This window comes from Palaemon carinicauda, chromosome 23, assembly GCF_036898095.1.
Source record: "Palaemon carinicauda isolate YSFRI2023 chromosome 23, ASM3689809v2, whole genome shotgun sequence".
NCBI lineage: Eukaryota > Metazoa > Arthropoda > Malacostraca > Decapoda > Palaemonidae > Palaemon > Palaemon carinicauda.
The window spans coordinates 67,998,291-68,024,598 of record NC_090747.1 but is presented as its reverse complement, the minus strand read 5'-3'; the positions used below and the strand labels follow the sequence as shown (position 1 = coordinate 68,024,598).

At 38.5% G+C, this 26,308-nt stretch overlaps 1 long non-coding RNA gene across 3 annotated transcripts in view; it reads left to right on the top strand.

Annotated features, from left to right (window-relative positions):
- Positions 1 to 963: 963 nt before the first annotated feature.
- LOC137617152 (uncharacterized) overlaps positions 964 to 26,308 on the top strand; it is a 43,137-nt gene continuing 17,792 nt past the window's right edge. For all 3 annotated transcript variants that reach the window (XR_011039576.1, XR_011039577.1, XR_011039578.1), the window contains exons 1-2: positions 964 to 1,105; positions 3,062 to 3,214. This is a non-coding gene — a long non-coding RNA (uncharacterized lncRNA). The remainder of the gene's footprint in view (positions 1,106 to 3,061; positions 3,215 to 26,308) is intronic.

Genomic DNA, 26,308 nt, shown 5'->3' with positions numbered 1-26,308 from the left:
CCTAGAATTCTATCTGAAGAACTCCAGGTCAACTTCCTAGGACAAGTCACACTTCTCACCTTCACACACAGCTTATGTAGGCCGCAGCAGTTGCACAGCAATGCTAGCGAGGCGCAGGGACTCCTTATTTCTCGAGCACTTACACACTCAAATATTGAGTCCCTGGGCAAAGCCAAAGCCAGTATGGCAGGGACTTACCACCTTAAGGGGTGAGTCACCCATATTAAATAGCGTGGTTTGTATTTCAGTTACGGAACAAATGACAAATTTGTAGATAATTTGTATTTTTCCTAACTATACAAACCTTAGCTATTTAATCAAACTTGCCCACCAGCCCTGTCCCCCGTGAAGTCCTACCTCTAAGAAAAGTGAAATATTCACAGGTGTGTGTGAGGGGGGGTTGGTAGCAAGCTACCCCTCCCTACTCCCCGCTAACTAGCGGTGGGGTAGTAAACCCTCGTTAAAATTCTAATGGCTCGTCATTTCAGCTATGCCGAAGTAATAACCCATATTAAATAGCTAAGGTTTGTATAGTTAGGAAAAATACAAGTTATCTACGAATTTGTCATTTCACTTCGCTAAAAGTCTTATGGTTAGTTTCAACCTCGCCGAAAGGGTAATCCCTAATAAAAAGCTCCAGTTTTGTATGCATTAAAAAAAATACAAATTGCTTATAAATTTGTCATTTTTACCTGTTTATGCATCATCCTCACTAATCTTACAAGCTTCTCGGGTACTCCTCTCTTTCTTGAACACCAATAGACTAACCTTCTTGGTACCCTGCCATATGCTTTATCAAGATACTACTACACAAAACTTAAATTTTCTTGTTAACTTTAGATACTTAGCATAGACTAGTCTCGCAACATAATGATCGCTAACAAGGTTACAATGTGTTTGACAATTGCAGTTGCTCTCCTTACATTTGTTTTTCAGTTTTTTTTTTTTTTTATTTATTTTAACTCCAGGTTGATTACTTCAACAACTATTTGCGGGACCCTAAACGACCTCAGCTGCCAGAGTACCCTGGCAATAAGCACGGGGGCAGTAGAAAAGATGAAAGACCTGATCCATATGTAGCAACATACCCCCAAGCAGCTCCTGGGTAAGAAATTTTCAAATTGTTCTCTTATTTTTATGTCCCTATAAAAGTTAAAAATCTCATCTCATATAAACCATAAAGCTATGAAGAATTTGAAGAATTGATAGTCATGACTAAGTATGATTATTTGTTTGCAAGTCAGGATTGATATTTCAATGCTTTATATTTAGACATCTTGCATTTATTTGGTTAAATCTCTTGAATTGTAAATATAAAGAACAGTTGAAGTTTAGAACTGATATGAAATTATCTCTCTCTCTCTCTCTCTCTCTCTCTCTCTCATCTCTCTCTCTCTCTCTCTCTCTCTCTCTCTCTCTCTCTCTCTCTCTCTCTCTCTCTCTCTCTCTCTCTCTCTCTCTCTCTTTTTTTTTTTTTTTTTTTGAAAGAAATATGTTCAATTCTTCTCTGCAAAAATATTTCCTATATGGTAGTTAAACACCACAGTCAAACAGAAATTAAATTTTCCTTTACAGTCACTGAGGTTGTTAACCCTTTTGAGTGACAATTCTTCACCATGTGATGGGCTCTTTAAGGCCCAGGCCTATTTTTTGGACATTTTACTCAACTTAGTACAAAAACTATACCTGATAAAACTTCAAAATTTATTAATGTATGGCCTAGTAAATTTTCTTTCCATTGATGTATGATGTTACGTATTTTGTGAAACTTGTTTGCATGGATAATAAAAAATAAGAGAAAACTGGTGATTACTCTATGTAAAATTTGTCCAATGATGTTGGGAGTAGAAAATGGAATGTAAAATACTTTTGGGCGCTCAAAGGTTAAAGTTCACGACTTGATGTCAATGTCCTTTGTTTTCTGACCACAAGGTTTTGACTGCAGGTTTGAACTAAAATGAAAAATTTGGATAGAGCTGAACATATTTTATGTTCTCATGTTAAGATATCTTTAAAGATTTATTCTTAGTTAAGTGCAATTTTTTTTTATTAAATAAGACCAAGTTATTGAAATTTTTCTTCTACCAACAAACAAATATGTGCACACAGTCAAGTGTGGAAGGGATTGGCAAAGCTTCAAGCTGTAGTTTTAGGGAAAAAAATTGTATAAAATTAGGTGTAATCTACTCAAAATATGCATTAAATGAAATTTATACAGATAGAATTTAGTGGAAAATCCAGAATAGAGAGAATAAAGATGGAAATAAAGGTGTATTACTGTATAATGATAAATAAGAATAGACTGAATGAACAGTAAAAATGCATGAATAGCAGAAATTGATATGAAATAAAAAAGGGAAGAATTGGAGAGATCATATTAGCCTTTGGAATTGAATAAAATTAATTCAATTTAAATATAGTTGAAAATATTAAATATAAGAGAATAAGAATTAAGAAAGAGAATAAAGATATGAAAATAGGATAATGCAGAATAAGGATTCAATGGATAAGATTGTATGAATAACAGAAATGAAAAATAGAAGAAGGAAGAATGACAAAACCCTTTCAGGCTTTTTGTCCAGCACTCCATTTACTTGAAACACAAATTTACTGAGGTTTACTCTACAGAGTCGTGATGTAATGGTGCCCAGTTTAAAAATATTGCTAGGTGCTTCCAGTTTAGCAGACTTAGTTAAGTGAATTTTCAGTGTATTTTTTTACTGGTATTAATATTTCAATAGTGGATAGTTGAATCACTTGAGAAGGTTTTATTATATGTAAATGATGGAGATAGTGTTAAAAATCCTAGATTATAGTAGATGGTAATGACAAAAATTAGCTAAGCTAGAGAAGAGTAAAGTGATATTTCTTACAATTCACAAACTTCACATTGGGACAATACAGGAGCCTGTAGAATAAGCCAAGGTTTAGAAAATTATGTGAAGAGAAGAGGATCAGGGGAAGATACATACCTTCTGTAACATGTCAACATAGCTCGGAGATGAATATTTTGATTTAGAAACTCGACTGTAAGATAACAAAGGCTATTCCTAAATTTCAGGTATGGTGGTTACGGAGCCACTTATGGTAGGCAATACCCAGCACCTCATGGCTATGCTTATGGTAGTAATTACCCTAAGGATTACTATGGGGGAAGAACAGATCCCTATGCTAGGGAACCATACCAACGTCCACGTGTGACATATCGGTCAAGGTAAGTTTCGAAGATCTTTTCTTTTTTTTAATTTGCAGGGATCTTAACTGTTCCAATCTTTTCGGTAAAGGTTGTGAAGTTGAGTTTTGTTAGTTAGATATGGAAATTATATTTCATTAACTGCCAATGACTTGTGTATCAAGTGTGTGAATGTAGTTGTTTGACTTAGTAAATGGCAAGATTCAAGATTTTTCAAAAGCCATATGATAAAAAATCTTTTGTCGGTAATTGTAGCATCTAAATTTAGTTTTTTTTTAATGTAATTTCTGTAGTGAAGGTTGACAGTTCTGTATAATACTTTCATTTTATAAACTAATTACATAATTTTTGTTGAGTACCGATCTGTATATTAAAATATGGTCCTCACCTGGCTAGGAAGGTTGTGAAGTATTTGTTGGAAACTTAAGTGCTCCCTGAACTGGATGCCTTTTTTTAAATTTATTCAGTTTTAATAGTCTGAAATTTTTAAAATAAATTTCTAGACATTACACAATTTTAATTTTGTTAACTAAAAATTCTTTACCTTAAGAGGGTCTTGCCACAGTAAGGCCCATACTGGATCAGAGATGGTAAAAATCTAATTGTATATTCTGGGTGTATCTTGCTCATAGATTTTATTCAAAATATAGGTTTCACAAGTAATAAATCTTGAGTGTTGAGTATCAAGGGTGGCCCCTAGATATATTTTTCATATGTAGTTTCAGCAAGAACTAATTTTTGTTGTTGGTATATTATGTAGAATTATTTTGTGAGCTCAACCAATGGCCTCTTTGCACCAATTGCAACATTTGTTAATCTAATTACAATACCATATCTTGATTTTTCATTGAAAAAGACCTTGAAATGAAATACTTAAGTGTAAGAGACATGAAATGAGTGACTGAATGAAAGGCCATCATACAGTACATGTACGTTCAGTAGTTTTTTAATAAACCTTTACAAAGTTGTCTTTGCTTTAAAGTTGTTGGCAATATTAAGAAATGTTACATATTGTCTGGTACAGTATCAATTTGCAGTTGCCAAAAGTTTACTCAGTTGCTTTCCTAAAATTAAATTCTCTGAAAGAAAAAGTATAGTATACCAAAGTTTAAATGTTGGCATATCAAAGCTGAAATGTTCAGGGACATTGCTCGTGTAATTGTTTAAAAAAAAATGGTGCTGACAAATCAGCCAAAACTATCAATTACACTCATATGAAATTTATTTTTACCCCAAAATATAGCTAAAACTAATTTTCATAATTAAATGATGAACTCTGAGAAATATCATTAATCTTGTTCAGTTTTGAAATGTAAGAATTTACAACGAGCATTATTGTGTTAAATATCCTTATAACCATGTTTCTCTTGTCAGCAGGGAAAATATTAATGGGGTTTTAACCCTTAAAAAGAATTTCGTAAACACCTTTTGAAAAATTAAGCTTTAAAGTTGGTCTATACAAGAAATGGTTTTGTACCATCCATTTAATACACACAGAAAAATTTGTTTTCGTAGTTAAAACATTATCTACCCATTATGGTTGAGTCTGTTCTTTAATATAGTAACTTGAAGAGCACAACTTTGCCCTGTTAAAATAATTTTGGCTTGAGATTACTTTAACCTCTCTACTTTGTTTCTCAACTGATTTACTTGAAAGGCATTTGAAAGATAAATTTATATACAAAAAATTTGTGAAGTAATTTCTTGTGTTTTATCACTATAAGATACTTTCAAGTGCTACTATTTTTCTTATAGAAGTTTTTTTTTTTTTTCTCTCAAAAAAGTAACTTTCTATATAGCACTCTATAAAATTCCCAGTCTTTTCCAAGGTTGAATGAAATAAATCAGTAGATAGTCAAAAAAGGGAAACCAATTTTATTTTAAGAGAAACTTACCTTCAATATTTTGTTAACTTTCGATATGGAATAGAATTATGAATAACATCTCTCCGGAACTGAGAAAAATGCAAACAAGTTTCACTGTTGAAGAAAATATAAATGAAACAAATTCTCATGAAATTAACAGGTTTACAAATAGTACTGCAAACTTGGGTAGTCCCCAATAGTATGTGAAGCCCAACTCATTAACACAAAGCTTGCGGTAATACACGAATGCAAGATTTTGTCTGTCGGTTGTCTAATGTTAGTCATACATCATAAATTTCAGAATACCCTCTCTCTGTGTAAAGTTTCTATTTCCTATATGTTAGTAATTATATTTAATTATGATATAAGATACAGTGATACCTCTGGATACGAAAGTTTCTGCTTACGAAAAATTCAGGATGCGAAAAGTGATTAGAAGATTTTTATGCCCCAGGATACGGATAAAATTTCAGGATACGAAAACCTTACGAGATCCCAACTCTTCGCCGAGAGTAATTTTAAAAAGCGCGCGCCGCCTGACTTTGAACTTGGGTAGACTCACTTACAGCCTCCCGCTCACCCATTGGTTATCTCCCTACTCAGACGCTAGCTGACGACATAAGATCCTGCTTTCCTATTGGTCGGCAACTATCCCAGCTTGCCTACGCACGGGCGTTCATCTCTCTCTCTCTCTTTTCGTTCGGACCGCGGTATCGTTAACAGACATTGTGTGCTTTCGCTTGTTTGACTTAGTGTTAATATACAGTACATTCGTACGCCACGTGTTATCGTTAATAAACATTCGTTACTGTGCACTGTACTGTATTAGTGTTTACTATACATAGACTATATAATGTTACGTAGTGTATTATATTACGTTTGCCTAACGCATTTTAGAAATGTGTTGAAAAGTAGGCAGAAACAAGCTTCAATGGATAGTTTCTTATTAAAGAGGCCAGCGGTATTAGTAGGCCAAGACGAAGGTGAAAGTGAAGAAAAGAAACAGAAAAGAGGAAGGGATGAAGAATTAGAAGGTGAAAGTAAAGAAAAGAAACAGAAAAAAGAAAGTGATGAAGAAGTAGAAGAGATTCAGAAAATAAGAAAAACGTAAAGTTATAAAAAAGCAAAAAAAAAAAAATTCAATTTTAAGTTTTATGTTACCGTTAAGTGTTAAAGTAATTTTTTCTTTCATTTTATAGTTTTCCATACGTAATGTTAAGTGTTAATTATTTCTTCCATTTTTTTTATTTCGTAAAGTTTAAGTGTTAATGTGTTAAGTGTGTAAATTACTGTACGTAGTCTGTCACTTGTTACGTTTTCTGCCTTATGCCATCCTCCTCTGCCGCGACTTCGCTATCGGACATCGTCTCAATCAAAAGGTAAGTTTCAACTTTTTTGTTACACTAATTAACTGTAACCTTTTTTTCAGAGTGTACAGGTATCAATCATTAATTTAGGTGTACGTACAGGTAACAATACACCTTCACTGATCTAAATGCTTTACGTACATACAGTACCGTAACTTTTATACAGTAGTAAAGAAAACGGACCGTTTTCTTTGGGCTTGGGGGGGATAACTTGGCTATAACTACATTATTGAATAATCTCATAGTGGTTTCTGGAATGGATTAGGCTGTTTTTAACGGTTGTGTTAATTATTGAATGATAGAAATGGCTGCATTGCATGTTTATTACTACAGTTTAGCGTGTTTATGAAAGAAAGGGTGACTTTTTATAAGGCTTGGAACGGATTAGGCTATTTACATGTAAAACACGACTCAGGATACGAAAATATCAGGATACGAAACCGCATCCTGAACGGATTAATTTCGTATCCTGAGGCATCACTGTATAGGTAATAAGAATAAGAAAGGAAGAACATTGAAATTTTATTTACAGTTAAGCCTCGTTATTTGGGATAGTTAGGTTACAGACACGGGCGCGATAAGCGAATTTTCGCGAATAAATACTACATTAGGGTGGGCTAACTCCTAACCTAAAAATTCACTGCTCCTTGCCACAAGCGGGTACCTGAGCTGATGATTAACACAGTAAATACTGCCTAATATTGTTTAAATTTGGTATCTACAACAGTTTATAATCATATGTACAGTGTACAGTACATTAGGACACGTACACTACGTACTTGACACAATAAGCCTACAGTACAGTATTGTGCTAAGGTAAAGTTTACCGAGTCGTCGCATCCCCTTACTGTTCTGTATAACAAAAGTTGTTCTTATCTAGTAATACTGTACTGTAACCTAATACTCACTGATACTGTACTGTATATTACTGTAATATATGTATAGTAACATTACTACAGTACAGTTTAACTGTACTTACTGTAAGTGTTGTATGTTTTTGTTCAAGACTCGTAGCTTACGCCCCTACTCAAAGCATGGTGCAACTTCTTTTATGTTGTTTCTGGCGCAGTATGTTATCTATACTTTCTTAAAGAGAATTACAGCTTATTTTATAAACTTAAAACTGGATTATCTCGATAGTAATTGTTTATTTTGATAATAAAAAACTGTGCATTCTATTAATGTGAGGGCGGACATACTCAGCAGGAAAGAGCAGGTCCTTCCCACAGAATGGACCCTCAAGCAACAGGTCTGTCAGAGTCTCTGGAGGCTGTGGGGGAGACCCCTAATAGATCTTTTCGCCTCCAACTTGAGCAAGAGGATCCCCAACCATTGCTCCCTGGTTCCGGACAAGGAGGCGATTGCAGTGGACGCCTTTTTGATGGATTGGACGGGGATGGACACATGCCTTTCCCCCGTTCAAGATCATCAATCTGGTCTTCAGGAAGTTTGCCCTCCTCGATTCGGGACGAATGATCCTTTTCTGGCCAACGAGAGAATAGTTCACGGAAGTGGTGGACATGTTGATGGACTTTCCAAGAAGCTTTCCTGCAAGTCCAAAGCTGCTCAGACAACCCCACTTCGAGAGGTATCATCAAAACCCCCTCGCTCTCAAACTGACTGCCTTCAGACTATTGAGAAGCTTGTCAGAGCGAGAGGATTTTCAGCGCAAGATGCGAAAACTATCGGCAGAGCGAGGAGGGTCTCTTCACAGAGGGTCTACCAGTCCAAGTGGGAGACTTTTAGAGCTTGGTGTAGGAAGCACAAGGTTTCCTCATCCACTACCCTCTTAACGAGAGAATGCCTTGATGAAGTCATTGGGCTTCAGCACGGCATATCATTCCCGTGCTGAAGGCTTGTGACGGGCAAGAGGGCTCTCGAACTGGGGAATTTCTTTTCCTCAGTTTGAGTCTAAATTTCTCTCATTCTTTTTCTATTACTTCTTATTGCTTATTCCTCCTTCATAATTATCAGCTGTCTCCAACCTTGCTGTCAAAACTCTCTTACCCATTTCACTGTCCAGGTTTTTTTTAGAGGGGACATTGTATCCATGATCGGTTTTTATTTCAAAATCAATTGTGGGAGCTGTGGTGGTCTTGCCAACTGCCCGAAAATGTTTGGACACCTAGGAGTGTCAGTATTCCCATACTGGCACGCGGAACTATCTCGTAGGAAATTTGGCCTTCAGATTCCAGGGGTTGGCGATTTCATAGAGATAGGACTCTCGGCATTCTGTCCAGTTTGCCTGCCACTATGATTAGAGGGGGGGATGATTGTATTCTTGAAATGCTCTGTCCCATCAAGCGGGTTTGGCATACCCTTGAGCCACTCTAATCATAGTGGTACCATCCCTTTGTGGTAGGGTAGGGAGTGTATTAAGCAGCTTTCACAGGTGTCATTGGTGGAGAAATTAATTCCAGGAAAGGCTAACGGTGTCTTCTTTGGAATTTCAGACAGTCTTAATTTTTTCTCTCCCTTAAACTTTATTTTTTCCACTTTTTTTTTTCATTGTTATTATGACCCCTTCCCTCCTCCCAATAAAATAATTAATGAGTAAACTTAATATTCCCCGTACCCCTGGATCAAATGGCGAACCCCAGACACCGTTGACGACTTCTGCTTGTTTAAATAGGGAAAGCTCTGTTGACAACTCGGCAATAAAAAGGATTCCTCTAACAATACTTCTCTGACCAGTGTTGTTAAGGACAATTTATCGGCATGGGTGGAAAATGATTCTTGTATTGACAGTAATACTTTACTCTCTGGTTCGGGCTCATTACCAGATCCAACAAAAAATCTGAAAATTCTCCACTTAAAAAACATACCAATTGGTTGTAGCTATGACATAATTCATGAAGCCTTCTGTAGATTTGGGGCAATCAAAGAAATTTTAATGGAGCTTAATGGTAGTAAAGGCTTTTGGGAAGCTTGGGTATCATTTTCAAGTTTTGAGATTGCTTTAGAAGCAAATAAAAATTTAGAGAGCATAAAAATTGACAATTGTTTGATTTCTGGGGCTCTATGTGATAAAGCACCAAGACACCTAGAGGTATATAAACCAGAAGAATGGATGGAAAAAGAAATAGAGCATAGACCTCCAGAAGTAAGAACCCCTAAGCCCCCAACATGGATAATTGCATCTGGGAAGATAGATAATTATAACTACAGTATTATAAGATTAGTAAATTTATACAAAAAAAAAAGTTGGTTTAATTAAAAGTAAGGATATTAGTAGATACGGTAAGCAATCTGTTTTGATTAATGCAAAATCAGATACTCAAGCTCACATGCTTTGTGGCATGAAGATTGCAGAAATTTATCCTATTTAGGATATTAAACCACATATGAGCTTCAGCTATGGTAAAGGAGTAGTTTTTGATAAAGATGTATATGAATTTTCAGAACCAGAAATTCTGGACATGTGCCCTGCTAATGTTTGGAAAGTAAGAAAGATCCCTCAAACAAGCATGGTAGTTTTAACATTTGAAACCCCTGTTATACCAGATTATATAATTATTGAGAATGAAAGAGTACGTGTTCGAGAATATAAACCTAGGCCTTTACAATGCTTTAATTGTTTCAAGTACGGTCACCCTTCCCGGTACTGCAATAATACGAAGATCTGTATTAACTGTTCTTTGTTAGAACATGGCCAATGCAACAGAGATACAACCTGTGCAAACTGTAAAGATCATCATAAATCAAATGATAAAAGATGTAGAGAATACAAGAAAGAAGAAGCTGCAATCTTGAAAGCAAATGCTGAACATATAAGTGTAGGTTATGCAAAGCATTTACTCAATCGGCAACTTAATTTTGCTCGCGCGGTTAAGATGCCACCAAAAGATTATAATCCACTACCCCTTACTACCACAGGGGGACCAGTGGCAGCACCTGGCCCGTCAGGTGCATCTCCCTTAGTGGTAGTAGCCCAGCCATCTGGGTCAAGTGCTCAGCCTATAAAAGCCAGAGCACAAACCTCCAAAGAGGTCAATATGGTTTCCAACACACCAAAAGTATTGTCACCGATAGGAGCATCTCCCCTAGAGGTAGTAGCCCAGCCTTCTGGGTTAAGTGCTCGAACTGTTGAAGTTCTAGCACAATCCTCCAAGGAAGCCAATGTGGCTTCCACCACCTTAAATGTATTGTCTCAGGCAGAATCTCTACCTGATTTGATGGAGATTGGAAAACAAGATCTTCCAAAGAGGAAAAGGTCCCCATAATCCTCACCTTCATCTAAGTCAGGTAAGTGCCCTACTGCTCATGATCCTAAGGTTGACTCTTATAAAGATCCTAGAAAGAAAGAAAAGAAGAGTGGTGGCCTAGTAAAGCCTTCCATCTCCAGGCCTTACATGGCTTCATCTGAAAAGTCCCAAAAGACAAATGAGACAAAAAAAAAATAATAACAAAAGATAATGTCTATCATCCAGTGGAATTGCAGAGGTCTAAGTACTAGCATTGAGCAAATAAAAACTTTAACCAGGGACTCATACACGAAGGTAATTTGTCTACAGGAAACCAAGATCAGTGACAAACCATTTAATCCTGGACTCGATTATCATTTTTGTAGATCCCCTCCTTTGCAAGCTGCAAGAGCTCAAGGTGGTACAGGTTTTATTATTCACAAATCTGTAAAATTTGAAACAATCCTACTCAATACACCACTACAGGCATGTGCAGTTAGAACTCATATCGGGAAAAAAATTACTTTATGCTTGCTATATATTGAACCATCCTTAGAACTTTTCCTCTTAGATCATGCTGGTAATCCAAGAAGGCTTAGACTTTCTGACCTCCAAGACCTGATCAATCAGCTTCCTGCCCCTTTTATTTTAATGGGTGATTTTAATGCAAAGCATACTTTATGGGGTGGAAATGTGTGCGATCGATGGGGTAATCTTGTTGAAGAATTAATCGACAACAATGATGTAATACTAATGAATGATGCTTCTCCAACTAGGTATGATGTATTCCACAACTCTACATCAGCCATTGATTTGTCAATCTGTTCCTCATCCATTCGATTGGACTACCTTTGGTCAGTAAATGAACACCTACATGGCAGTGACCATTGGCCAATAATGTTAAATTATGTCCATAATCTTCCTTCTCAGTGTCCACCAAAATGGAAGATAGATGAGGCAGACTGGGCAGCTTATGAAAACTGTTCACACACCGATAAAGAGTATGATGAATTTACATCTCCAGTGCATGCCTATCAACATCTTGAAAATATTTGATGATAATGCTAGCAAGTTTATACCTAAAACATGTGGTTTACCTCATCGTTCTGTAGTTCCTTGGTGGAGTAAAGAATGTGCCAACGCAAGAAAAGTGACCCGAACTTGCTTCAGAAGATACTTAAGAACAAACTATGTAGCAGATAGAATAGCGTACCTCAGAGCCTGTGCCAAACAAAAAAGAACTTTTAAAAAAGCAAAGAGAGCATCTTGGAAGAAATATATATCTAATATTAATACCAAAACTCCTTCAAAGGAAATATGGGACAAGATTAGAAAACTTCAAGGTAAATTCGTCCCTAAGCCTCTACCAATATTAAGGGAAAATAATAGATATATATCTGACCCCAAAGATGTAGCAGAGGTTCTTGCTAACCACTTTGCCCATGTATCAAGTGCTGACAACTATTCCCCAGCATTTCAACAAATTAGAGCATCAACATCTGTTGTTCCTCCTGCTTCTTCAAATACTGAAGCTTTTAACCTGCCTTTTAGTATGGAGGAGATGCAAAATGCTATCTCTAGCTCTTCTTTAACTGCCCCAGGTGAGGATGGCATCCAGTATGAAATGATATCACATCTTCCAGTGGATACCAAGGAATTTTTATTAGAAACCTTTAATGGTCTATGGGCTTCCCATACATCTCCTGATTCTTGGCATACTTCAATTGTAATTCCAGGCCACAAGTCTGGTAAAGATCCAGAACTGCCATCTAGTTATAGGCCCATATCCTTGACCAGTTGCATATGCAAACTATTTGAGAGAATGATCAACAACAGACTTGTGTGGTATCTAGAATCAAAAAATCTTTTATCTAACAGGCAGTTTGGTTTTAGGAAGAACCGAAGTACTCTAGACCCTTTGCTGATGTTATCAAGGGAAATTTCAAATGCTTTTTCTAACCAAAACCAGGTGGTGGGTGTCTTTTTTGACCTCGGAAGGGCATATGACACCACCTGGAGTGGTGGTATTTTAAAGCAATTGGCCTCTTGGGGTATAGGAGGACATATGTTCTCTTTTATTGAAGAATTTTTATCAAACCGCTCAATTAAAGTGAGAGTAGGGTCAGAACTATCTTCATCCTACATGCAAGAAGAAGGTGTCCCCCAAGGCAGCGTATTGAGTGTGACCTTGTTTGCTGTTGCTATTAATAGTCTCATTAGTCACATACTTCCTGGCATACAAGGATCACTATTTGTCGATGACTTTGCAATTTATTGTAGTGGATCATCTGCACTACAAGCATGCCAAAATCTTCAAATTGCAGTAAATGCTGCTTCCGCATGGGCAAATTCTCGTGGATTCATGTTTTCTCCTCAGAAGACCAAAGCCATTCGCTTTACTCGTACTCGTAAAAGGGAAGAGATCCCCACCCTTTTCTTAAATGATTGTATTTTGCCATATGAGGATAGTGTCAAGTTTCTTGGAGTCATTTTCGACAAGAAAATGACATTTGGTCCCCATATAAATGACCTATCTATCAGGGTTAAGAAGTCACTGAACATTCTGAAAGTGGTATCGCATTTTGATTGGGGTGCTGATAGAACAACTTTGCTTAGAATTTATACATCTTTGTGTCTGACCAAGTTAGACTATGCATGCCAAATATATGGGTCAGCTACAAAGACTTTACTTGGAAAACTTGATATTGTTCACAATGCAGGGCTTCGCATCTGCACAGGTGCTTACAGAACATCTCCCATTGACAGTCTCTATGTTGATTCTGGCATACCTCCCCTTTCCATTCGCAGAGAGGAGTTGAGTTTGAGGTTTTTAGCTAGGTCCCTTGCTGTGAGAAACAATCCTAACTGTAAATATGTTAGGGCTCCTTTAGATCGGGCTCCTAACAGATCTAGAGTGCCTAAGCCTTTGGAAGTACAGCTGAAAAATGATGCTAGAGAAGTAGGCTTGTTAACAGCACAGATAGCAGAGGTAGGATATCCCAAGTCTCCTCCTTGGTGTAATCCACCTGTTAAAGTATGTTTTACGGCAGGAGGGAAAAATACCTTACCTAGTAGGGTAATGAAAAGTGAGTTTCTAAATCATGCTGCTCAACATCATGGGAAACATGTTTTTACAGATGGCTCCAAATCGGCTGCAGGAGTTGGAAGTGCAGCTGTGGTGGGGGATATTGTTATTAGAAGGAAACTCCCACCCTCTTGTTCAATTTTTACTGCTGAGCTGTACGCAATAATTCTCGGTCCAACACATTTTTAAAAATGGCAACCAAAATAGTTTTTATACAATTTTTACGGATTCCAATACTGTTTTACTCTCATTAAAACAAATTTTGCCAGGCCATCATCTAGTACAAGAGGTGCAGGACTGGTTAGTACTTCTGCATTCTAGGAAGAGTATCAGTGTTCACTTCTGTTGGGTCCCTGCCCATGTTGGGCTGGATGGAAATGAACAAGTAGATAAGGCAGCAAAGGAAGCTTCAGGGCTAAGTAATCTATCCCCCTTGAGTATTCCTTACAAAGATCTTAAAAGCGAGATTTACTGTAAAAATAAGTGGCAAGCTCGATGGTCTGAACTGACCACCAATACAAAATTGAAACAAATCCACCCATTGGTGGATAAATGGTCATCTTGTAATTCTACAAGTAGAAGGGATACCATTATTTTAACTAGGCTGCGTATTGGCCATACACATGCAACGCACAATTATTTAATGAAGAGTGGGGAAGGGAGACAGGCCCCTCTTTGTAATACCTGTCAAGTGACAATGGATGTTAATCATATTTTAGTCGATTGTCCTGTTTTTAATCTTCAGAGGAGGACACATTTACTCCAGGACAAACCTTTAAGAGATATACTGGGGGAAAACTGTAATACCCTGAACTTGAGAAAATATATACAAAGTATTCGGTTATATTACGAGCTATAATTGATTTTATTAATTTATTTATTTATTTTACCCTTTTAATCCCTATTTATTTCACATCTAGATTTTATTGTATGAAAGTGTTACGATTTGTATTAAAGGTTAAAATGATACTAAACGGTGTGAGTGTACAGATATGATTGAATGATTTTCGTTATATAGCGCTGAATGGCCTTTGATGCCCCAGTGCTTGGCTTAATGCCTAAATCCTATATTCAATTCAATTCATTCCTCATCCACTACCTCTGTGAGCAAGATTGCTGATTTTTGGTTGTACCTCGGGCAGGACGGTAAGCTGGCAGTGTCCACGATCAGAGGGTACAAAAGCATGCTCGCTTCAGTGTGTCGGCATAGAGGCTTGGACTTGTCTCACGATAAGGACTTGCATGACCTCGTAAAGTCTTTTGAGACAACCAAACAGGTCCAGTTAAAGCCCTCTTCTTGGAACCTTGTTGTGGTTCTTAAATTTCTGTGCACCAAGAGATTTGAGCCCATCTCACAAGCTCCTCTTAGGGAGGTTACGAAGAAAACCCTCTTCCTTTTGGCCTTAGCAACAGCTAAAAGGGTCAGTGAGGTCCATGCAATTGAAAAGCAGGTAGTCTTCAATCTGAATGGGACAATTTGTGCCTTAAGAATAGATTTCTTCGCCAAAAACGAGAACCCTTCAAAGCCCTGGCCAAGGACCTTTGAGGTTCCTAACTTGGCTAACCTAGTGGGTCGAGAACAAGAGAGGCTCCTCTGTTCAGTCCGAGCCCTCAAAGCCTACTTGTCTCACACTAAAAATGTGAGAGGCTCTTCTAGCTCCTTGTGGTGTTCGTTGAAAGATCCTCAGAAGCCCCTTTCTAAGAACGCTTTGTCTTTTTGCCTGAGGGAAGTTATAAGAGAAGCGCATCTCTTGTGTGAGGAAGAACACTTCGGCCTTTTAAAAGTGCAGGCTCACAAAGTGAGAGCTATTGCGACCCTGCTTGCTCATCGCAAGAACATGTCGTTCAGGCAAATTATGGATGCGACGTTCTGGAGGAGCAACTCTGTGTTCGCTTCTCATTACCTCAGAGAGGTGAGAGTGGATTATGAGAAATGCTATACCTTGGGTCCATATGTAGCTACGGCTTCTGTATTAGGCAAAGGAGTTACTACCTCCCCTCAACCTTAGTTTTTTTGTATGCCTGTGTGTGGGTTGGTGTTTTTAATGGTTGTCTGAGGACGTCAACTTGTGTACAGTCACCTCAGTCTAGTTAGATAATTGATATCTACTTTGCAAGGTTAGGTGGTTGGTTTTTGTAAGGTTGCAGTTTTTAATATATGGGTAATAGGTAGTCCTGAAGTCTAGTCAGATTGTTGGTCTCACCCCTTTGACAGACTTAATCGAGTATTTTTAGCACTGCAGGTCACATCCTGGCTGACACTCCTAAGGGAAAGCAACTCAAGAGGCAGGAACCTTTGAAGTTAACTACCTTAGCAGGTAAGGAATCAAGGTGTTTTTTATCCTACAACTTTTTTGGTTGTTTCCCCAACGATGTTCACTGTCTATCACCCTCCTCTAAGTGTGTGAATCAGCTATATATATATATATATATATATATATATATATATATATATATATATATATATATATAAAACTGCCAGGTAAGTTCTATTCATAAAAATGGAGTTTTTATGATAAAACAAAGTTTTGTGAATACTTACCTGGCAGTTATATATATATTCTAAGGCCCACCCACCTCCCCTCAGGAGACAGGTCGGGCATAGATGAACTGAAGAACAGAAAACGGGAATGATTCCTTGTACCACCCTGTAAGGGTTGTTAACCATCTAACCGCACAACCACCACAAGGCGGTTGCCGGGTTTTGAAAAATTCTGCCGAAAGTCAGACACATTAGCTATATATATATAACTGCCAGGTAAGTATTCACAAAACTTTGTTTTATCATAAAAACTCCATTTTTTTAAAGTGTCAATTGAATACAGTATGACAAAAAAAAATAGAAGAGTATAAATCCATTTCCAGCCGTAGCTCCGATTTCATCAGCAGAGCACTGTTTTTAGGAAACATCATTGCATTCTAGAAAATTGCAATTACAGTATTTAAAGAGTTTATTATGGTTTAATAAGATATTTATGCACTTTTTTTTTTTTTTTTTTTTTTAATTTTGGGTGTATTTTAACAATCAAGTAGACTATAACTGACCTTTTTTTTATATACTTTTGGCTCTGAATAGATCAGTTGATGTGTACAGTCGTTTGTTCAGATTGGCCGGAATAAGGCCGATCAACAAGATTCTTTTTCTTTCCGACAGGCTGGGCGGTGACTAACCGCTGTTGAAATGCTGAACTTTCACACGAGGCGTTCCCTATCCGTTTACCTGCGTGCGGGTTTCATTGATAACTTAGACTGTCATGTGAGGACTGAGTAAATTACGATAATTTTGACACAGATGTTAGTTGATAACTGTTTTGATATAAAAAGTTATGCAACCTCATTATACTTAATGCACCATTCCAAGAATATTAAAATTGTTATCTAATGCCTCTCCAATCTCTTTCCATATCTTTTCTTCATGTAAATTATTACTATACTTCTTGTTTGCCATGTCAAACATCTCATACCCTTGAACAAGTTCAATTAACCTCTCATCCATGGTGTCAACAATAAACTAACTCTACTTTCTATGACTCGATGAGGAAAAGTCGGGGTTATAGGCCTCGAAACGAACGGGTACAAAACGTTTCCTCGTTCACACAAACCATCATCCACCCGTTGGTTGGGTGGCTAACGGCCATCAAACCCGGCAAGGTTTTTAATAAAGAAAGCGATCCGACTCGGACGGTTGACGACCGACAGCCGCCGTTGGCCTGACGGGTCTTGTGAATAGTTCCATTAGAATACACATAAGAAGGCTAGACGCCGCTTAAACAACGACCTGCTTGTCGGAAAGAAAACAGGTTGTGTGAATCGGCCTATGTACATCTGAGAGGGGCAATATGCTTACATACGAGTACAGTACTGTAAAAAAGATACTGGTATTGTTTATACTATTTCTTAACTTTTTCAAAATATCTATATTATTATTATTATTATTATTATTATTGTTATTATTACTTGCTAAGCTACAACCCTAGTTGGAGAAGCAGGATGCTATAATCCTAGGGGCTCCAACAGAGAAAATAGTCCAGTGAGAAAAGAAAACAAGAATAGATAAAATATTTCAAGAACAGTAACAACATTAAAATAAATATCTCCTATATAAACTTTAACAAAACAAGAGGAAGAGAAATAAAACAGAATAGTGTGTTCGAGTGTATTCTCAATCAAGAGAACTCTTAACCCAAGACAGTGGAAGACCATGGTACGGAGGCTGTGGCACCACCCAAGACTAGAGAACAATGGTTTGATTTTGGAGTGTCCTCTTAGAAGAGCTGCTGACCATAGCTAGAGAGTCTCTTCTACCCTTAGCAAGAGGTAAGTGGCCTCTGAACAATTACAGTGCAGTAACCCCATGGATGAAGAAGAATTGTTTGGTAATCTTAGTGTTGTCAGGTGTATGTGGACAGAGGAAAATATGTAAAAAATAGGGCAGACTATTCAGTGTGTGTGTGTGTAGTGAAAAAGAAAATGAACCGTAACCAGAGAGAAGGATCCAATGTAGTACTGTCTGGCCAGTCAGATGACCGCATAACTCTCTAGCGGTAGTATCTCAACGGGTGGCTGGTGCTCTGGCCAACCCAGTACCTATATAGTTTATATTACATGAACACCAATATGTTATAAGCTATCATATTCTTAATTTAGTACATTTAAAGCTATCATTGTTAATTATTACAGTACTTACATCTCTCACAAATGAAATATTCGTTTCTTTACAGTTTCAGTTAAATACTCACTAATGGAGCCGGCAATATTTGATTTTCTTGACTAACCAAGGTGCATTATTGCAGTCATTTATGGCACGATAAATGCATTTGGGCAGCTTCAAGTATGCACAATAGTAATAAAACGTATAGCAGAGCGTTAAGTGAAATCATTTTTCATTAAAGATCCATCATGATTCAAATTATCCTAACTTTCTTCAAGCTCGCACCATCTGTCATGATTCAAATTATCCTAACTTTCTTCAAGCTCGCACCATCTGTCACATCGAATGTTATAGCGGTAACCCAATTGTTCGATAACTTTAAAAACCAGTCTGGTACCTTTTTTTTTTCTAATGGCTCCGTAATTGACGTGGATACAAGTTTATACGAAATCAAACTGACTTATAACGTAAGTTAGGAGAATTTTGAATATGGAATGAACAATTATCCTTCATAACAGTTTACAATTATTGTAAAATTATCATACTGTCATTAGCGTTAGTTTGCTATTGTTGATTAAATGCAAACAAAATGGTTTTTCTACGTGTGTAGGAATTTATATGAATACGGTAAGAAAAATATTTGAAATGACATATTTACTAAAAATTTCTTGATATTTGTTATCACTGATCATTTTTGTGTAAATGCATTCGTTTGTCTATTATGATCAACAATGAAACCTAAACAAACGGAACTTTTCCGTTTTAGGTGGCGTGTTTAGGAAAACAATTATGTAAAATTGCTTTCATCTCATTTATTTAAAAGTTGTAAGAAGTAGTAAGTAAAACAACATAAGTAATAACAAAATCATTATATAATCAATACAGTACATGGTAAGATGGCTGTTGCTGCAAAAACTAACCTAAACACGGATGTGTAAATGCGTTCATTTATTCGTTATGATCAAAGATGGATGTAAACAAGATAATGGTTTCTGTTTTAGATGGTGTGTTTTTTTGTGTGTTTAGGGAAAGCATGATGTAAAATGCCTTTAATTCGTTAATTTTGGATTTTCAATGATACAGCAAAAGCTAGTCTATACACAGTTTTGCAATTCACCAGTCATCTTATGCAACAGATGACTTGAATTCATTAAAATGTCCTAATTTTAGGTTGTGTTACATTTGGAAATATACGGTATTACATCCTGGGTGTAATTTTAACCTTTTTCAAGTTATTAAAACTTTGAAAACTTTAAATGTTCATTTTATTCTTATGAACAATTTGATAATAGAAAAGGACAGTAAAGAGTATAAAACAGTAGTAAAAATTTTTTGAATGGTCAAGTTTCCGTTTGCCCTGGCCCTAATGGAATTATTCCTGTTGTGTGTTTCGAAATACAGTAATGCCTGACAATTCAAAATTAATTAGTTTAGAGTTACTTTCGTACTGTGATTTTTTTCATTTGTTAGTTGTCTTTTGCATGTAAATATCTTAATTTGTTCCAGGCCCTACAAAAGCTACCTCATTAAATAATTATAAGACTAAACTCAATGAAATGGAAGCATTTGGATCATTCAATAATAACATAACTGTTGATAACCAGTAAAGTTGAAGTATAATTGGAGCAAACGGCAAAACAAAGCAATAATAAATAGAAAATACAGTAGCAAAAATGGGAACCTTACCCTTGGAGTAAGGCAATGTTGGAGAGCGAAGTGGCGGCCGGCAAATGTCAGAAAAAATAAACTCTTAAACTTTACAAAACAGATTAATACATGGCAGGAAACATTAATACTTAATTTTACGAAACACATTAACAAATGGCAGAAAATATTAGCATTTAACTTTACAATAAAGTTAAAATTAAATTATTTTTTTTCCTTTCTGTAATTTTGTATTTTTAAACATAAGACTTACCTGGTAGTTATATATATAGCTTACGTCTCTGACGTCACAGCAGAAAATTCAAAACTTGCGCTAATCGCCGATTGGATAGCCTGGTGTACTACCAATGCGCCCTAGCGAGGTACCTCGGAATCATCCCCTGTTCCCTCTTATCTTCTCTGCTGCTGTAGCGGCAACATCGTTGGATCTTCAGGACCTGGCCACTCTTCCTCCTTAGCCCTTACCGGCAAGAGAAGACCTGCTAAGTCAGCCTCACTTCCGAAGGGTACACGAAAACCCACGGGCTGAGGCTACACGCGTGGAGGTTATCAAGCGCCTGTTAAAGAAGGAAGGCTTCTCGGACAGGATGTCGGGCTATCATCGGAAGTCCTCGTGCGATGTGTACCAGGCGAAATGGGCATCCTTTGTCAAATGGTGTGCCACTCAGAATCTGCGGCCCTTAGACGTTTCGGTTCACAATAACGCAGACTTCCTAGTGCACTTGAGGGACGACCTAGGAGTCTCCATCCCAGCTATCAAGGGAATTCGGGCGGCACTAGGCCAGGTTTTCCAGCTCAAGGGCATCAACCTGGGTACCTCGCGCCACATCTTCATGCTCATCAGGAGTTTTGAGCAGTCTTGTGACCCCCGCTCCTCGAGGGTTCCCCAGTGGGATGTAGCCAAGGTCCTCAGGGCCCTCTCGAGGCCCCCTTTCAAATCACTCAAAGATATTCTAGACAGGGACCTAACCCTCAAAGCTGTCTTCTTGCTAGCTCTGGCCTCGGCTAAACGAGTGAGCGAGGTCCACGGATTGTCCTTCGAGGTTTCCCACTCGAAAGGTTGGAAAGACATGACGTTTAAGTTCTTGACAGAGTTCGTGGCGAAAACCCAAAACCCTGCAATTGCGGATCCTAGATTTGAGGAATTCTCCATTCCAGCAATTCCGCGTTTGGACAACCCGGAAGACCTGCTCTTGTGCCCCGTAAGGACGATCAGGAAATACCTCGCCAGAACGTCCAAACTCAGACCAGCTGTTAAGAGTTGGTTTGTTTCCACAGGTCCAGTCAAGAAGGCAGTTTCCACTATATCCTGGCTGCGACAGGTTATAAAAAGGTCTTATGAGAGTGAGGGCTTTACGGTTCCTGGTACCCCGAGACCCCATGATATTAGGGGCCTTAGTACATCCTTGGCCTTTTACACTAACATGGCAGTAGGTCAGATCTTACGGGTGGGCACTTGGGCTAGGCAGTCCACCTTTACAGCCCATTACGTCAAGGACTACAAGGAAGTCCCTGGATGCCTTCTCCATCGGACCAGTCATTTCGGCTATGCAACAAGTTTAGTAGTTTGGGCCCGGGGTAGCCCATGGGAAGTAATCGTAAGCGACACAGAGTTCCTCATTACTATCCCCCTTCCTTGCTACCACTTTTTCCCTATATCCCATCCTTTATTCCCCGGAAGTGGGAGGCTGAGGCACATCATGTCTGGATTATAATTAAAGGTGAGTTGCACTTAAGGTAGACTTTTGCATGCTTTCCCCTACTCTCCTACCTCTCCCTGGGCAATCCAGACCTAGCCTCCTATCTAGCTCGTGTGCCCCAGGAAGTCTCGAATATTCCGCACTGTAAGTCACTCCCTCCTCCTAAAGTAAAAGTTTCTAAGAAAGTAGTTCGAGGTAAGTACTCCTTGTTGGGACAAATCACAAATTTTAAGTACTTACCTCGAACTACTTTTGGGTTATGGCCCTCCCATCCTACCCCGAGTATCTTACAGGAGTTCGAGGAGGACTTTAAACATATGCTTACTGACGAGCTCACAAGCGCGGCCTCACGCGCTGACCCGGGGTCGCCCCAGGGCGAGTATCCTCCCGCCCCGGAGCACCCCGACAAGATAACGGAGAGAGAGGGAACTACGCAAAATTCTTGGTCGGTGATTAAGGAGATCCCAGATCTTCCTAAGAAAGTAGTTAGAGGTAAATACTGTTAGGATAAATACAAATTACTTAAAATTTATGATATTACAGTTATCTTGGTGATGTACAATTTACTTTTAGCCTTCGCTGGTTGGGTTTTATTTTTACTGAGTGTTAGTGTTTTAACTTTGTTCGTATCTTAAAAGAGGTAGGATTGGGAGTTTTTTCCCCCTACTGTAAAACTAACGAACCTACTTTTTTTATAAAACATGATGGCGGAGATACGTTCCGCCAACTCTATGACGCCACAATCGTGTGACGTAATCTACATAGTACATACGTAGTATGACTTGCAAAATTCTTTTATTTGCTTTTTCTTGTAAAGAATGAAAAGGAATTCTATCTTACAATAAGTTTTTAACTTTTAAGGTAAAAAAATATTTAAGAAAATATTTGTCCTTTTAGTATTCGTTCTTTAAATCATCGATCTTTTTTCAAAGATTAAATAGAACCAGCGTATTGTTCATTTTACGCTGCATAGTTCTCATGACAATCAATGCAGTCCCAACATGTCTTGGTATTGTTGTTTATTTTCTTTTTTGATATTGGGAATTCTAGTATTATTCGTATATTCATATACTGTATATGTTCCAATTGTAAAGTGTAGCAATTCACTATTTTTAGGAACCCTTAAGATTTAAGGGTTGTTTACATTTATAGATATACGTTATTGCTATATCTGTTCTTTTTAATCATAACAAATCACTATTTTTGGGAACCCTTAGGAATTAAGGGTTGATTACATATATTTATATGTTATTCCTATATCTGTTCATTTTAATCATATAACATATAGCTTTCCCGGTAGTTATATGTAACTACCGGGTAAGTAATTATAACATTTAACTTTACCGGTGGTTATATATAACTACCGGGTGAGTGTGTTCAACATTTATTTTTAAACGACTCGCCAGGCGGTTATATTTATATAACCACCGGGTAAGTGTGAAGGTTTATTTAATGAAAATATCATTGTACAAGAAAATATCAGTTTAATATTTTATAAAAAATATTTTGTTACAATTTATATAGCAAGAACTAGAGACAATATTGCATTCTCATTCAAGCCCTTTGCAGAACGGGCAGGACTAATTATAGTCTTTTGTGTAAGAGTTTAAAAGTGCAATTTTCAGTGCTAAATTAGTGCAGTGAATTTATTCAGCACAGTGGACATCGTTATCCTAGCCTTAGACCTCTTCCAAGCTCCCCAACCCCTGGGAGAAGGAATGTCGATCGGCGAAAGGAAACGAGAGGCGTTAGCTCCCTAGTAGACGTCCTCTCGAGCGTTCCTGTTGACATTCCCAAAACACTCGCCCTTACCTTGGGAAAGTCAAAGAGTGTTGGGCGTCAAACTAATGTTAGAGTCTTGCATTGCATCACATTTGCTGATAATAGCAATACTATAAGTCATAGATATTCACTGATAATAGCAATGCTTACGAACCAACATAGACACGGTTTTTGTCCCGAGTGCCAGTCGGCCATAAGAACCCTCTGATCGAAAGTCATTAAACCGAATGCGCCGAGCAGCGTAATGAAGATCATTTTGCTATAACGCTCTGCGCTAAGTCTTTCAGGATGCTCGGCACCACGTCTTTCAGGACGCTCGGCGCCACGTCTTTCAGGACGCTCGGCGCCTCGTCTTTCAGGACGCTCGGTGCCACGTCTTACAAGATCTTTGTCAGAGGAAGACATTGGTGATCACTTTTCTCCTGTTGAATTATTTGAGATTATCAGAAGGAGAAGATCCTAAGTCCTTTCGTCCTTCAGTTGATTAAGAAACTCATGAAAGTTTTTAATGATGAGTTTCCAGATTATTTTGTGCCTGTTGCTCCACGTTCGCCACCCTCTGAATTTACACGTGGTCATCAATGGAGCTTTAATTACAAACATTCGGATATATGAACAAAAATCCAACTGAAATCATAACTCTCAGATAATGTATCAAAAGTACACATACTGTTATAAGATAAAGAGGATGATGGGAGACTGGATGGAGTCTCAGAAAGACCAAGGAAAGGCAGCTTTCCTTTTTCCGCTGAATAAACTGGCCTCTAGATCTTGTATCTGGTACGAGATTATTATTATTATTATTTCTAGCCAAGCTACAACCATAGTGGGAAAACAAGATGCTATAAGCCCAAGGGCTCCAATAGGGAAAAATAGCCCAGTGAGGAAAGGAAGTAAGGATATAAATAAATGATGAGAATAAATTAACAATAAATCATTCTAAAACAGTGACATCAAAAACAGATATGTCATATATGAACTATAAAAGACTCATGTTAGCCTGGTCACAGGGCGAAGCAGTGTCTGACTGCTTTCGCCTTCAGGCAGTAGAGCCAGACTACTTAACTTCTGGTAATCTTGGGAGAAGAGGGGAGCAGACCTTTGGTCAGTACATCTTCTGAAGGAGGATTACAATTTCCTTTTATAGGGAAACCTCCTTTAGTTTTAGCTCCAATAGATCTCTCTCCCAGATCTAGAGAGGAGCCTTAAAGGCAGGCTATGCAGTCAAACTTTATCTGAAGATTGTTCACAAGGAGGAAGGGGGGAAGAATGTGTCGGTTTCGGGCCGTGTGTTTTGGTCTCAGCTCCGCCCCTCTAATGTTCACGAAACTTATGCTAAATGTAGCAGAATACTGCACTCAAAAGACATCAGAGCCTCCCTGTATCTGGACGATTGGCTTCTCAGAGCTCATTCTTTCGATCTTCAGATAATGTTGAACCTATCAGAAGAATTGGATCTACCTGTCAACAAGTTGAGTCTCTTCTGACACCAGGACGCTCAGTGCCACGTCTTACAGGTCGCTCAGCGCCACGTCTTACAGGACGCTTGGCGCCACACCTTTCAGGACGCTTGGCGCCACACCTTTCAGGACGCTCGGCGCCACATCTTACAGGACGCTCGGCGCCACATCTTACAGGACGCTCGGCGCCACGTCTTTCAGGACGCTCGGCGCCTCGTCTGTCAGGACGCTCAGCGCCACGTCTTTCAGGACGTTCGGCGCCACGTCTTTCAGGACGCTCGGCGCCACGTCTTTCAGGACGCTTGGCGCCACGTCTTCCAGGACGCTCGGCTCCTCGTCTTTCAGGACGCTCGACGTCGAAGATCTAGCATGAGGCGTGACATTGAACATGAGAACCTCGGACTTCGTGATGAAACTAGTCGAATCGAATGTCGAGATCTAGGACGCCTTAGTTTCGATCTCTTTGATCACGGACGTTTTTATCGAGCGTCTAGCCTTAGAACAACGCGGCGACAGAGGCGGTGATCTGGGTTCCCTTGACGCCAGAAGTCAGAACCTTAAAGAGATATATCCTGATAAGTACAACGTCACTACTTCCATTAGATTTTCTGACTCCATCACTAAAGATATTTTATTTAAGGATGGTGATTCATTCAGAGTCAAGTGTTTTCGGACTTTTACGTCTCCCCTTAGAACGGAGCAAGCTGTGTTGAAACTGCAATCTTTTCTAAAGATACAGAAGTGTTCTGCGAGGAAGTGGATGAATATGTTGGGAACCCTCTCCTCGTTGGGACAGGGTTTTTTCACTGGGAAGGCTGAATCTTTCTTTGTGACCATTGATATGTCACTGTTCATCCTAGTTTTCCTGGACCAGGGTTCGTTTCCCGGCCAGTCAGAAGCTAGAAGCTATTGTCCTTGTGTGATTTTTCTTCGTCCTCTCCAATTCTACCTCAATCATTTTGGAACAAGGAGAGGATTTAGAGTCGGTATGCATTCCTTTTCAGATGCCCTAGGAAGTTGCCTTCAGTGGTGTAATGATCCAGTCAAACTTCCAGAAGGTCACTCCTTTGAACAGAGGAACTCAGACCTTGTGTTGTGTCCCGACGCCTCGGACTCAGAGTGGGAGCAACACTGGACAGTTGGAAGCTTCGGAACTATGCACAGAGGATCAGAAGAGCTTCCGCATCGTACAAGGAACTGTTAACAGTCCAGTTGACCCTCAAAAAACTTTGAAGGGTCAGTTTGGACAAAGTGGTGCAGGTCAGTGCCGATAACACCACAGAATTTGCTTTCATTGCCAAGCAAGGCGGAACCCACTCGAGGTCCCTTTACGGGACTGCGAGGAGTCTTCTCATC